We start from the raw sequence: 13,702 nt of genomic DNA, 5'->3' as shown, positions 1-13,702 counted from the left end.
CTTCCTTCCTTTTCCAAGACAGAGTTTCTTTGTAGCTTTGGAGCCTGTCCTGGAACTTTCTTTATAGATCGGGCTGGCCTCAAACTCACAGACCCACCTGCCTCTGCCTCCTGAATGCTGGGATTAAAGACGTGCTCCACCACTGCCCAGCTGGATTTCTTGATAATGAAGATAAAGTTTCATAGATCAATTCCAGTGGAATGAGTTAATTGTCTGAGAGATTTAAAAACTCTGAAACTGAGGCTGAAGAGATGGCTCAGCAGTTAGGAGCACTGGCTGCCCTTGTAGAGGACCCTTGTTCATTTCCATAGCCCACATGGTGGCTAACACAGCTTGTGACATTAGTTTCACGGGATCTAGGGACCTCTTCTGCTCCCTCATGCACGGAACACACACGGTGCACATACATACATCCATGCAGGCAAACACTCAAAAATATAATAAATAATGTTTTTTTAATCAGTCTGAAACTGCTGCTATCTTATAACATTAATTATAGCCTGGATGGTGGATAGAACTTGAAAAGTTTACATTGAGAAAATACAGACAGGCTTGACTAGCCCACCCCACCATGATTTTCAGCAGGCATTTGTAACGGAAGGAATGTCTGGTTAAATGAGTATGGATGTGTCACCATGCAAAAAGTCCTTACAAGCTCACATTGTAAGCTCCATTGTCTTCCTCATTGTGTTTGAACCAAGCTATAATCAAGAGTGGTTGCGGGTGTATAATTATCACTATGGTGAAAGTGTCAACAAAAAACACAGCCAATAAATATTTATGAAGTGTCAGCTGTGTATACCAGATACTTTGTGGGGTGTGCTGGCTAGTTTTATTTTATTTATTGTCAACTTGACACAAGCTAGCGCCATCTGGGAAGAGAAAAGCACACTTTAGAAAATGCCTCCACGAGATTAGCCTTAGTCAAGTCTCTGGGGCATCGTTTCAACTAATTATTGATGTGGGCAGGTGGTCCTTAGAGGTAGCTGAAAGAGAGCCTGAGAGCAAGCTAGGGGGCATTTCTCCATAGTTCCTGCTTTGCTTCCTGCCTCCAGGATCCTGTCTTGAGTTCCTTCCCAGACTTTCCTTAATGATGGACCATGCCCTGGGATGCATGAGCCAAGTAAAGCCTTCCCTCCCCAGGTTGCTTTTATCATGGTGTTTTACTGCAGCTAAACACACCAGGCTAGACTGTGGATATGAGGTGTGAATGTAGCTACCCTGCCTGCCCCCACCCCAAGCTTACAGCTGCTGGCAGAGATTAGCAATGATGGACACAGAACCACAAGCTGCTGTGAGCGTGAACTGTGGGAAGGGCCTAAAGGTTTCTTCAGTGTTAGAATGGATTGTGGATGCTAGCTGCTTCTCAGACATGGGTGGTATCCGTCCATGTACAGGATGGCTCTCATAAAGGAACATAGACACTAGAGTTCGCAGTCTTTTATCAAATATAAGCTGACACCTGTTACATGCCAGGCACGGTTCTCTACGCTCAGATAAGCACAAATCCTTTCCGTTCCTCTCCTCTAAAGAAGTGGTCAGGAAGGTCAGCTGTTCAGGATGGTGATCTGTTTTCACCACCGTTCCCACCCAGGTCCTAATAATAATAATTCATTATTAAGGAATCCAAAAATAATGACCCACAGGACGCTGTCTGCTAGAATCTATGCAGACAAGAGGGGTCCATTTACGGTATCAACTGGGGTAAGAGGCAGGAAAGAGAGGCCAGCCCCCTATTCCACCCAAGTCAATGATCTGTCAGCTAAAAGGATGTTTCTCACCCACCGGCAAGAAGAGATTTGCTGTTGAAACAAAGCTGGTCCACCGTGCTTTCAAGCTTTGTTTCCCAATTCCAGCAAAAGAACAGCTTGTAAGAAATTTACCCCCGTGGCAGGATATCTCAGAAACAGCTTTACCTCTTGGAATACTACAAACTGATCTTTTATTTGTTGACACACGGGCCTTGGACATTCATGAAAACAAGATGTTCTCTTGCTGCTTTTTTTGAGTTAAATGGATTTAAGTCAAGGTCTCAGTCATATTTTAAAAACAGATGTTACAGAGCAAAAAAAAAAAAAAGAGTTTGCCCTGACCCTAGCAAGGAGAGGCTGTCTCACTTCAACTTGGCTATCCTTTGGTGGCAAGAGGAGTGATGAAAACATGCCTTAGGGGCACTTCAAAGTCACTGTTGTCACTGTTGTCTCCATTTGGTGACGCCTTAAAGGTCAGGGTGCTGCTGGGCACCTAGGACTCCTGGTTTGGAGAGATGGAGAGGTTTAGGTGTCTAAGGGGGCCTGCTGACAAAGGATAACCTCCCTCCCATGGGCCACCATCCTCCGTAGACAGCAACCTTTTCATGGCTACTTCTGATGTTCACCCTCACAGATGAACCCAGCTCTTGGCCAGGCCAAACGATCTGTTCTCATTAGGCCCTGCTTTTGCTCTCTGGGTCCTGAGGCGCCCACTGCTCCCCGCTCCGCCATCTCATATTCTATCCTCCTAGAATCTGGCTCAACTCTTATCATGAACAGAGAACACCTCTCTTCCTCTTCCGACTACACAGCGATACTGACACGGAACTCACTGTATAGACCAGGAACTTGTAGCCATCTTCCTGCCTCTGCCTCCCAAGTGCTAGCATTCTAGGCTCACGCCGCCGCGCTCATCCCCCTCACTCAATGGCTAGACCACAGCTGCCAACATCTCTCTTAGTATTCAACACCATGTAGCTTGGCTATTCAAGTATTTCCTAGTTTCTCTTTGCCTTGACAGAATCTGAAGCTGTTCAACATTAGGGCTTTGATAGCCCCTTCCTGTCTTGAGTATTTTCTATGCGATTATAGATGCACTGGAAATACTTGCTGAATGGAATTGATGGGGAAAACATTAAATAGTATTAAGCATGTGATTCTATGCTTCCATGCAAACACTTACTCCAACCCACCTAGCTCCCATTTGCTTTCTGCAGCTACTTGCATAGAACTAGGGCAGGTGGATTCATCAGAACCCTGCAGTTAGCGCGTCGGGTAAGAACCTCATTGTTCACTTCTTCTCGCTCAACTCATCTCCTTCCTCCTGAGAGCCGGGAAACGGCTCCTCATCCTAGGAGTGCTCGCTTATCACGGGATCGTCCCTTTACACCACGCATGACCAACCAAATGCTTTTAGAGAAGTAAATATTTCAGACGTGGTGGCTTTTGGAGAAATAAGAAACATATGCAGCCCCAAGAACATTCCTGCTTGAAATGTAAACAAATAAAACAAAACAACAGCGACCCAAACCCAAACCAAATAAGCAAACAAACAAAAACAACATCAAAAACATACTGTGCAAGGAAGCACATTTTCAGGGTCCCATGGATTTCCAGTGGCTGGTTTGCGACTCCTTATGCAGCTACGATGTCTGACCGTAGGCCAGTCCCACCTCGGTAAGAAACTACAAGACTGGACTCAGAATGATGTGTTCATATGAACTCAATAGGATCCTATTCAAGCTTAACGTAGGCCACAGAATCTGTTTAGCTAACAGATGAAGCTTGCCAATGCCTGTGTTAGGTCCTGGTAACAATCTTCATTGTCCTCATTTCTCACACAGAGATATGGAAATGCAGAGAAAGTGAGGGGTTATGGAAGGGCACAGAGCGAGTTAATAGCAGACTCGGGGTTAATAATCAGATAACCTGGCCCCACAGTGTGAGTTTTCAATAGCACTTCTCGGCTACACAGGACCTGCAAATGGATGAAGCAAGAGAGACAGGAGCAAGGACTTCAGTGATGAAATGATCACGTGACAGTCTGGAAGGCTCTCTATGCGCCTACCAAGTCTTCCCAGGAGCTATTTCCTGTCAGAGGGTTTGGCTCGCTGGCTGTTAGGGTAACTTCATACTTGATGTTTATTAATGAGGTAAAAATGAATCTCTTGTTTGTGTTCATTTGCGCTTTGGCAAACTGAATTATTATTTCACTTAAGTGGGGGACACTTGAGAAAATAAGCCGAATGCATTCTAAAATCTTATAAAAACAAACCACCACACTTCACACTTCGGCCATGTCTTTCTTTGCTCACGTAATTAGCTTTTGACATGAATCTAAATCATGGGAGTTCATCTGTGTCCGTTTCTGGGGAGATCTGGGGTTTGTGGGTTATTTTGGAGACTTCATTTAAGAGACAGGATATAATATTAAGTGGAAGAAATTAGACCTGGAGTTGCGGCAGGGCCCTATCCCAACAGGAGAACCTACTGCCTTTATAAGCATCTCCTGCTGGTGCCTCACCTCTGATTTTTATGAACTTTCAATTCAAATGCCATGGCAGCCTTTCTCTGCTTTTTATTTCAATTCATCAGAAACAACTGTTAAGGTCCTCTTCTTTCCCTTAAATGCCATTCAAAACCAGAATTATGGAAACAGATAATGTAGGAACAATCAGATGTCTCTTTAAAAAGTGACTTCAAGCTGGGCCGTGGTGGCACATGCCTTTAATCCCAGCACTCGGGAAGCTGAGACAGGTGATCTCTGTGAGTTCAAGGCCAGCCCGGTCTACAGAGCAAGTTCCAGGACAGGCTCCAAAACTACAGAGAAACCTTATCTCAAAAAACAAAAACAAAACAAAAAACCATAAAAGTAACTTCAGAAGAATGGCAGACATAGATGGTACATTGCAATATATTTTTGCCTATAATTTTAAAATATTGTGTCTTTTTGCCAAGATGAGGCCAATGAAAACTATGTAAAGAGTATCAGACACCACAGTTTACATCACGGAGCACATCACTGGATCCACCAAGTTCTCCATTGCATTGAGTTTTGAAAAGGGTTCATTTCATAGGAAAGGACACCAGAACTGCTAGCCCAGACCTGAAATAGCTCTTGGGGTGGAGGAGATCCTATTCAGTGTATGTCTGTAGGACGAATGGCTCAGACAGGAAGATGGACGCTGGAGAAAGTTGCGCCTCATGGTAGCCACCACCCTCAACTTATAATTACATCTTTAATTTACAAACTACTGGCATTGGTTGTTCGATCTCACGATGGGCAGACGGGAGCAGAGCTGTGGTACCCAGCATTGCCAGAGCGTCGGAATGCATATTGCTAGCCTGGGAACAGGTCCAAGCACCAAACTCGAAACGCGGTTTCTAATTGATGCACACAGCTTTTGCACCCTTGGTAAAATCAAGAAATCCTAAATGCAGGGACCACCTGCGTTTATAATAAAATCAAGTTAAAAATCCTGGTTATAAATACTCATGAGGAGAAGTTTTTGAAGACCTTAAAGAAAACGCTCTTAGAATGGCTCCTTCCTTAAAGCCCAGTGCCTTGGCATTTGCTCCCATTCTGCGTCCTCTGGATTTGAGGAACACACTTTCCTCCGGTCTTCGGATGCCCCCATCCACAATACATCATTTTTAGTTATTAAATAACAGGACTCGATATTAATGTTGGCCTTCTCCACCCTTTCAGAAAGTGTTCTCAGCCAAAGACATTAAACCACTCTTTCCCCTGTCAGCAGAGCAGCCAACATCCTGAGATCACAGCTCATTCGTACCACACTGGCGTGAACATTCAGACTCCATTTGTCTCCAGCTCTTAAAGCTGGTGTTAGAATGAATGATGGACTTTTGTTTAGCACCAGGAAAAGGGGGGGGATCTCCCCCCAAGTAATAACTTTAGCCTAAAATATCCGTTTCACGGAATGCAACTCTGCCCTTTCCTCTCAGAAAACTCAATGGACTCGAGATTTAATTTGGCATTGTTGAACTTTGGGTATAGAGAATAGTAGGAAGGAAACTGTCTCAACCCACTGCCCACCCCCATCCAAGTCATGCATTTGTTCTTTTGCTGGAGGGTTGTGGCTCTTAGTCGGGGCAGAAGTAAGAAGAGTTTAGGAGTCTGTGCAGTCAGATCTTACCGCTCTGGAACCCAAGGTGGGACTTCTGATAGTTGTGTTTCAGGTATAAATAGCTCAACCATTCCTTCCTCTTCACTGAATATTCTCTGTGTGAATGGGAACCAGGGCCAGAAAGGACCTGTAGACAGGGCTCCTGGCGGCAGCATCTGCCTTTTACCCTGATGCTGTGCCCGCTCTACCCATAAACGCTGGCATTCTCTTCCCTTAGAAACTGTGGTGGGCTCTCATGGATGTGAACTCTCAAGGAAGTTCCTCCAATGGCCAGGGAAGCACCATCATTTAGCCAAGCTTACAAGGGCCCATGTGTGAGGCTAGCGTTTCTTCTTGCTCACCTAACCAGCCAGGTGGGAAGCCCCTGAGAACCGTGTTTATGCAGCTCTTCAATCCCTGGCCAAACATGACTGTGCCCAGGGTCATTCTGGACTTCCTGTGAGTCTCAGGACAAAGATCTGGAGCAGCATCCTGTGGGGCAGACTCCTGGATGGATGTGAGTTCCAGGCCTTTTCTCACAAACCTCATTCTGCGACCACTCCCAGAAAGTCATAGGCAAACATCATATTTACATTTAAACCTACGATGTATGACACATTGGAGTAAAATTGAGCTAAGCGAGAGACCAAACACTTTGTTAAGTGTGTCCAGGGGAACTCATTCTGGAAATGGAAGAAAACAAATCCCCAAGCTTGTCCTTCCATCTGGAGCCTCAACTGTTTCTTAACATATTGGCCCACGGCGGCTATAAAGTCTCTCATTCATACTGTTCTGAAATAAGAGCAAAGGCTTCTGGGTGCTTACAACTCAAAGCATGTCTTTCACATCTCACAGGAAAGCGGTCTTTTGCGTCAAGTCTGTCAGGTGACGGAAGGTAATGAAGTACAGCTGGGAGGCACCTACTCTGGCCACCGGCCATCATTCACTCCAGCGCCCTGGCGCAGCTCCTTCCTGCAAAATTTCCTACCTTATAGAAAGAGAAATTTGTGTGAACTTCCTGAATCAAGCCTCAGTGACATTTGGGGGTACCTCCACAACATCGGGCATCTATTTCCTGGCTACGCTAGGATGGTAAGGAAGGAGGTATGGGAGTGAGTACTTGAAGAGAGCTGGCATTGCAAAGGATGGGGGTATGCAGAGAAGGGGATTTTAGACTTCTGATAGCTCTTTCTGCCAAGAGTCTTGCGCGCGCACGCACGCACGCACGCACACACACACACACACACACACACGCACGCACGCACGCACGCACGCACGCACACACACACACACACACACACACGCACGCACGCACGCACGCACGCACACACCACCACCACCACCCCTCAAGAGAGATTCTGCTAAAAGAGAACCAAGGACATGAGGAACTAAAAAGGAAGCAAGAGGAATAGGGAAAGAATAAAATAATCCTGAAGCAATAACTGCCTGAGAATGGGGTTAGATTCCTGAAAAAAAATAATACAAAAAAGAACCCCTTTCAATTAAGACTCCCACACCCCCACCCCCGTTTCCTTTGCTTTCTCTACCCTGCCTTAAGGGCCCCTCTTTGTGCTTCTTAGGTGCTTCGGCTTGGAGACTTGTGATAGGGTTTAAATAGGAAATGCACCCCCCCCCACACACACACACACAGTCACATGTATTTAAAACTTGGTCCCTGATTGGAGGTGCCGTTTGGGGAGGTTATGGAACTTTAAGGTTGTGGAGCCTTGCTGGAGGAAGTACATCACTGGGAGGTGGGCTAAAGCTCAACTCCACTTCCAGCTCACTCTCTACTTCCTGTTTACCCTTGGAATGTGAACGCTCAGCTTCCAGCTCCTGCTGCGCGCTGCTGCCCTGCTTCCGTGAGTGACTGACTCCAGACCCTCCGGAGCTAAGAGCCAAACTAAACGCTTTTGTTCCCATGCTGCTTTTGGCCGAGGTGCTTTATCACAGCACCGGAAAACTAGCTGGTCACTTAGTTTCTGCATCTTGCTCCTGAAATCACTAGCCTTCTTACAACTGGGAGTTTATGGACTCCGGGTGGGGTTGAGTCATCCCCTTTGCTGCCTCAAGGTGACAGCATTAGTCACAGGGAGCAAAGAGTTCGGTTACTGAAGAGAGACAGAAAGTCATTACAAAGGGCAGGGAGTATTCCTCAAAACCTTGGTAGCATCTGCCTGGTCCACAGGGGGCTAATTAAACCATCAGGGTTGCAGCAGGCAGGTACCCGACCCACAGAGTGCTAAGTAAACCATCAGGGCTGCAGCAGGCAGGCTGGTTTTCCATGATGGACCTTTAACATGCAAGAATTTAGCAAGTCAGGCAGAAAGGTTGTATAATTACTGAAAGCAGAGCCCAAAGAAACAAACTGTACTCACAGGGAAGCAGTCAGATGGCTACTTCTGAATCTTTGGACACCAACCCTGTGGGCTGGACTGGTTGGTCTTGAAATCTGTTATCGATTATCTGGAATAAAAAAGATGGGAAGATAATTAAGTAGGGTTAATGTAGAGTATGTCTTCATTCTTGTACATTTATTTATTATTTACTTTCGGAGTGTGTGGGCACACATGTGCCACAGCACAGGAGTGGAGGGCAAAGGACCACTTGGAGTCTGTCCTCTCTTTCTACCGTGTGGGTTGTGGGTATTGAATGTGGGTCATCAGGCTTGGTGGCAAGTGATTTTGCCCACTGAGCCATCTTACCAACCCTAGAATGTAAGTATTAAAAACATCTGTTCTCTCTCAGGTACCACTGTCAGAATACACTGAGGAGCGAATGCAGACCTGGGGTAGAAATAGTTATTGTGACTGGGGAGATAGCTAGGCAGTTAGAACTGCTTGCTGTGAAAACCTGACCACCTGAGTGTGGATCCCCAGAACCTAGGGTCTGTAATCCCAGGAGAGATAGGAGCTGGGGACATGACAATCTCCAGAAGCTGTCTGTCCAGCTAGCCTGATGAAGAAATCCTGGCCAAAAATGGTGGAAAGGTGAGACTTGGCAGGAAGATTGTCCACTGACTTGCACAACTGTACCTCATGTTCATGAATAAGTCATCTGCCTGTGTACATGAGCACACACACACACACACACACACACACACACACACGAGGAGGGGATTAGTGTACATTTTCATTGTAAAGAAAATAAATATAATAATTACAGACTCAAAGCCTGAATTATTCTAAATGATGAGGCAGAGAATGCACGGCTGTACTTCTGCCCTGACAGGACCAATGTTTATTTGCCTAGCTTCTGTTTCTCTGCTCCTAATACCTTTGGTATTTTTTAAAAAAAGTTTTAGTAAATGGAAAATAGGGGGAGAGCATGCTATGTGTAGGCAGAAAGCCCCTTTGTGGCCTAGTGTGTGTGTGTATGTGGGAGCTGTCTTGTGGATGAGACAGGAAATCAAAGTCAATAGCAGAAAGCTCTTTCCCTTAAAAGATCATATGATTATATATAAACCATCTGAGGTGAAGATCTCTTCAAAATCTCCTCCAAATACTTCATATTGTGCTGAGTAAGCGAGCGGCCAGGAGTGGTTAAGGGACCCGTTCAATACCCATATACCCATTGCTGTTTATTTAAATGGCCTGAATGCCCCAAAATTGTGCACTCCCTCTGTTCTAACAGACTTCTGACTCCCATACTCAATTATAAATGTGAGGAAGAGACAAGTATTAATGTTTTATTGCCCCTGGCTCATGTTGACTAAACTTCACAGAGCTATTTTTAAATATTTCATTTTAATATCCATCTCCACAAGGTACTTGACTTCCCGCCAGTTGAGAGTGAAATAACTGCTTCCCATTCCTTTCCCATTTCAAGCATTGCGTCCTGCAGCTTTTACTCGTCTGTGTGTCCTTATATAATGAAATGTTCCATCTTATTATCTAGAGTAAAAGACAGGGCAGAATGCGGGCAAAGCCACATGAAGCGCTCTCTCGTTCCCAAGTGTGCAGAAGTGCCTCCTAACTTTATCTACAGCACAAAATCTTTGTCATCCTCCTGGGCCCTAAATGGAACCCTCTTTTGGGTGGGACAGAGCCACCAGCCACCCATACTCTTGGGGTTAGCAGCAAAGATAACACTTTGAAGACCCCTTCTGAGTGACCCTCCCTGAATCCCATGGGGACTGACCGATGGGGATGAATTTCACAATCTCAGCTGTTTGATAGAAATAATAACGCTGGCACCAATGGGTCTAATTCAGCTGCAGGAGATAACGTGTTAAATTAGTTCTTCAATTGGTTCTTCATACTGGCTAAAACATCATCTATTTTCATTAAATCCCCAGTTGCAGTGATCCCTGGTGACAGTCAGTCATTATCGGAAACTCTTCCTTGGCAACCATTTTGAAAAATCATACCTAAGAACATTCTTAATGAAAGAAAATTCACATGTTATTATTGAGACGCTTGCATATGGCTTTAATCAATTTCTACCAAGAAAAGTGCTAATTGCTGTGTCTTGTGTCACCAAACAGCTCATTTAGCCACTTCTTAAGGACCCAAGAAAATCGCTGTTCTAAGAGAGACTGAAATCTGATGGGAAGGAGACATCTCGGCTTTGCTTTCAATACGCCCAGATGCTTTCCTGTGAAATCCATTTCTCACCACACCCGGTTAGATGGTTAAGTCAAAGGGGCAATAAATAGTGCCTGGCTGTTTGCCATCAGCTTGCTAGGGACTAGGGCAGGAAGACAGGCTCATTCGCCGTGAGTCTAGCTCCCTCCCTTTACCTTAGTCTTTTCCTTCCTTAACTACGTCTGGTCTAGACTTGGCAAGTGCTTCGGAGGAAGGTCAGCCAGAATGTCTGTGCGTGGCACTGCACGATCAGCCGTGGCCAGAAGGGATAAGGTGAGGGATGGTTCCCACTGATACTGATTGCCCTGAAACAGTAGAAAACCCACCTACGTCTCATTTTAAGACTTGCAGTATGAGCATAGAAGGGACTTCTCTCGCAATTCCTCTGCTATTTACTTTGGTTTTCTGTCTCATCCACAAGACAGCTCCCACATACACAGGTAGATATAGGAGTTGCACTCATATCTCTTTCACTGGTCAATGTGCCTGTCTAAATGCCAGTACCATGCTGGTTTATTATTATAGTTTTACGGTGTAACTTGAACCAACTCCTAATGATTTATTGCTATACCCATAGGTTAGTGTATTTCTCAGGCCTCACCCAGAGAAGTTTCTTACAGAAGGAGACAGTGGTAACACAGACATGGACAACTAGTCAATACGCAGAGAATAAAACTGCTAAGTGCTTATCTTTAAAGAGGATGTCTATATCACACCCCCTCCTTCTCTGAAGGTCAGGGATTTTTGTGGAAGAGGAGGGTAGGAAGACTGTAAGAGCCAGAAGCTGTGGATAATTATAAGGGGACCTTATTTCAGGATGCAACAGGGCAGTTGCACATAAACCCACAATGGTTGTTGGCAGCATTCTCAAGACCTGCACAAGATCTGGCTGGGCCAAATCCCAGCATGGGATGGGAAGGTGTTCCTAAACTTCTAGCCCTAGCTGAGGAGCTGTTAGCAATTGGTGGCTGCTGGGACTGGAGGCTTTCTTCAAGGACACATCACCCTAGAGCAGTGGTTCTCAGCCTTCTCGATGTTATGACCCTTTACTACAGTTCCTCCTGTTGTGGTAACCCCAAGCCATACAATTATTTTCATTGCTACTCCATAACTGTAATTTTGCTACTGTTATGAATCATACTGTAAGTATCTGTGTTTTCCAATGGCCTTAGGTAACCCCCTGTGCAAGGGCCATATGACTCCCAAGGGGGTCACAACCCACAGGTTGAAAAACACTGCCTTAGAGGCTCCCCTTGTCCCAGTAGTTGGCCTTCTCCCCCTTCACACCTAGGAAGACTAAACAGATTCAGTGGCTAACACACAAAGACCTCATGATGTTGGGATATAAGGTAGTGAAGGGATGAGGGAGGAACTGGAACAGAGGGAAGTGGTATGGATGTGATCAAAGCACGCTGGATGTAGATAAGCACTGTTGAAGAAATTAAAAGATACCCAGTCAGCAAGATGGCCCAGTAGTTAGAGGCCCTTGTCGGTAAGCCTGACAGCCTGAGTTTAATCCTCAGGACCCATTTGGTAGAGAGACAGGACCAACTCCCACAAGTTCTCTCCCTTCCCCTCAAACAAATAACTGCAAAAATAAGTTAAAAAAAAACAAAAAACAATGCCAGTGTGTATGAAGAAAAAAACAGTACATCAAAATTAAGAATCACAGAGATAAGCAAAAGTCTGTGTAAAGACTTTAAAAAATATCTAGCAAAGAGTTGGTGGCACACACCTTTAATCTCAGCACCCAGGAAGCAGAGGTAGGTAAATCTCTGTGAATTTGAGGCCAATCTGATCTACAATAGCAAGTTACAGAACAGCCAGAGCCACATAGTGAGAACTTTGACTCAAAAAAATTGCATTTGTATATATATGAAAATTCACATATACATGTATATATATAAAGAGAGAGAACAAAGAACATGAATCAAGAATATATAAAGAATTTGTGAAAATCAATACGAAATAAATAATCCAATAGGAAAATGGATAAACTTCCAGTTGGTGCTTCACAAAAAAATGGTATTAAAATGGACAGTAAGCATTCAACTCCATGTTAAAAGTCAGTGCACTAAGATCATATGCCTCTAGAATAGAAAAAAAATAAAACTGACGCCTAGCCCCTCAGTGTAGGTGGGCACTTGGAACTTCTACTCACCACTGAGAGGATGCAAACCGCCAAAACGACGTGGGCGAGACGTTTGGTGGCTTTTGCCGAAGGCAGAAATCTTGTTCTTTGGTCTGCAGGCAACCAAAGCCCATGTGTATATTCATCAGACACCATGAGTAGAATCTCCATGGCCTCACTTCTCATCATAGTCACAGGGAAAATAGCCATAATGTCAACCACAAAGCAGAGGAACCATGTGCGGCAAAGAATAAAACCCAATATGGCACCGAGAATGGTCTCAGCACGACTCAGGCTCTCTCTTATCTGAGAGACATGAAGTGAAGACACCCCAAATCACCATAGTCCATCGATATAAATTCAGATGTGAACACTGGGCATTGGATATCAGAAGGTAATAATGGGGTAGCCATGAAGGCAGGAGAGACATGACTTTCTAAGGGCATGACGGGAGCTCCCGGGTGCCAGTGTTAGTGTAGAAGCTGACTGCACGTGTATGTCTATTCTGTGAAAAATTATCACACCATACAGTTGTGGGCTACAAGCTTGTCTGCATATTAGACATCATTCCAAAGTGCCTAGGTCAAAAGGAAGCCTCAGTCTTCAAGGGGGACAAACAGAGGGAGTTCGTGAGATCAGAACATATAAAGTCACCAAGGTTCTGTGTCCTCGGCCATCTATTGTATCAGACGGAAAAAATAAAGTAAAAAGAAGGACAAACAATGAGAGAAAACTTCAAGGCAATACAAATCAATGCCACAGAAGGAAGGCTGGAGTCAATTTGGTCAGTTAATTCTAACTGAAAAGTCAGCACTTGATTATTTACCAATGATTGGGTAAACTTTCCATATAGGTGTTTTGGCTTACCTTACCTTAGAAGGGGAATACTGGCTATCTTTGCAACTGGCCCCTATCAAAACAATTCAAATACAGATACTTCTTATCTTAGGATGCCCCGAAGCTCCTCAGGCTTTACAGTCACTGCACACTGTCTACCCTGTCTCCTCTTCACAGTCACCAACACCTTCCCAAACCAGTTTCCAGCAGCCACGTGCATGCATGTCTGGTGCGGGAGTATTGTCTGTATTCTGTCAATCATGTTTTAAA

The 13,702-nt window shown here is 44.8% G+C and overlaps 1 protein-coding gene across 4 annotated transcripts in view; it reads right to left on the bottom strand.

The window, feature by feature from the left end:
• The window catches only part of Cald1 (caldesmon 1), a 192,806-nt gene that overhangs the window by 115,871 nt on the left and 63,233 nt on the right, over positions 1 to 13,702 (bottom strand). For all 4 annotated transcript variants that reach the window (XM_026788562.1, XM_026788564.1, XM_026788565.1 and 1 more), the window contains exon 2: positions 8,257 to 8,344. The gene's annotated coding sequence lies outside the window, so the exon portion shown is untranslated. The remainder of the gene's footprint in view (positions 1 to 8,256; positions 8,345 to 13,702) is intronic.

This window comes from Microtus ochrogaster, unplaced genomic scaffold (genome assembly GCF_000317375.1).
Source record: "Microtus ochrogaster isolate Prairie Vole_2 unplaced genomic scaffold, MicOch1.0 UNK4, whole genome shotgun sequence".
NCBI lineage: Eukaryota > Metazoa > Chordata > Mammalia > Rodentia > Cricetidae > Microtus > Microtus ochrogaster.
Note: the sequence above shows the minus strand (reverse complement) of the source record. Positions and strands in the feature narration are given on the sequence as shown.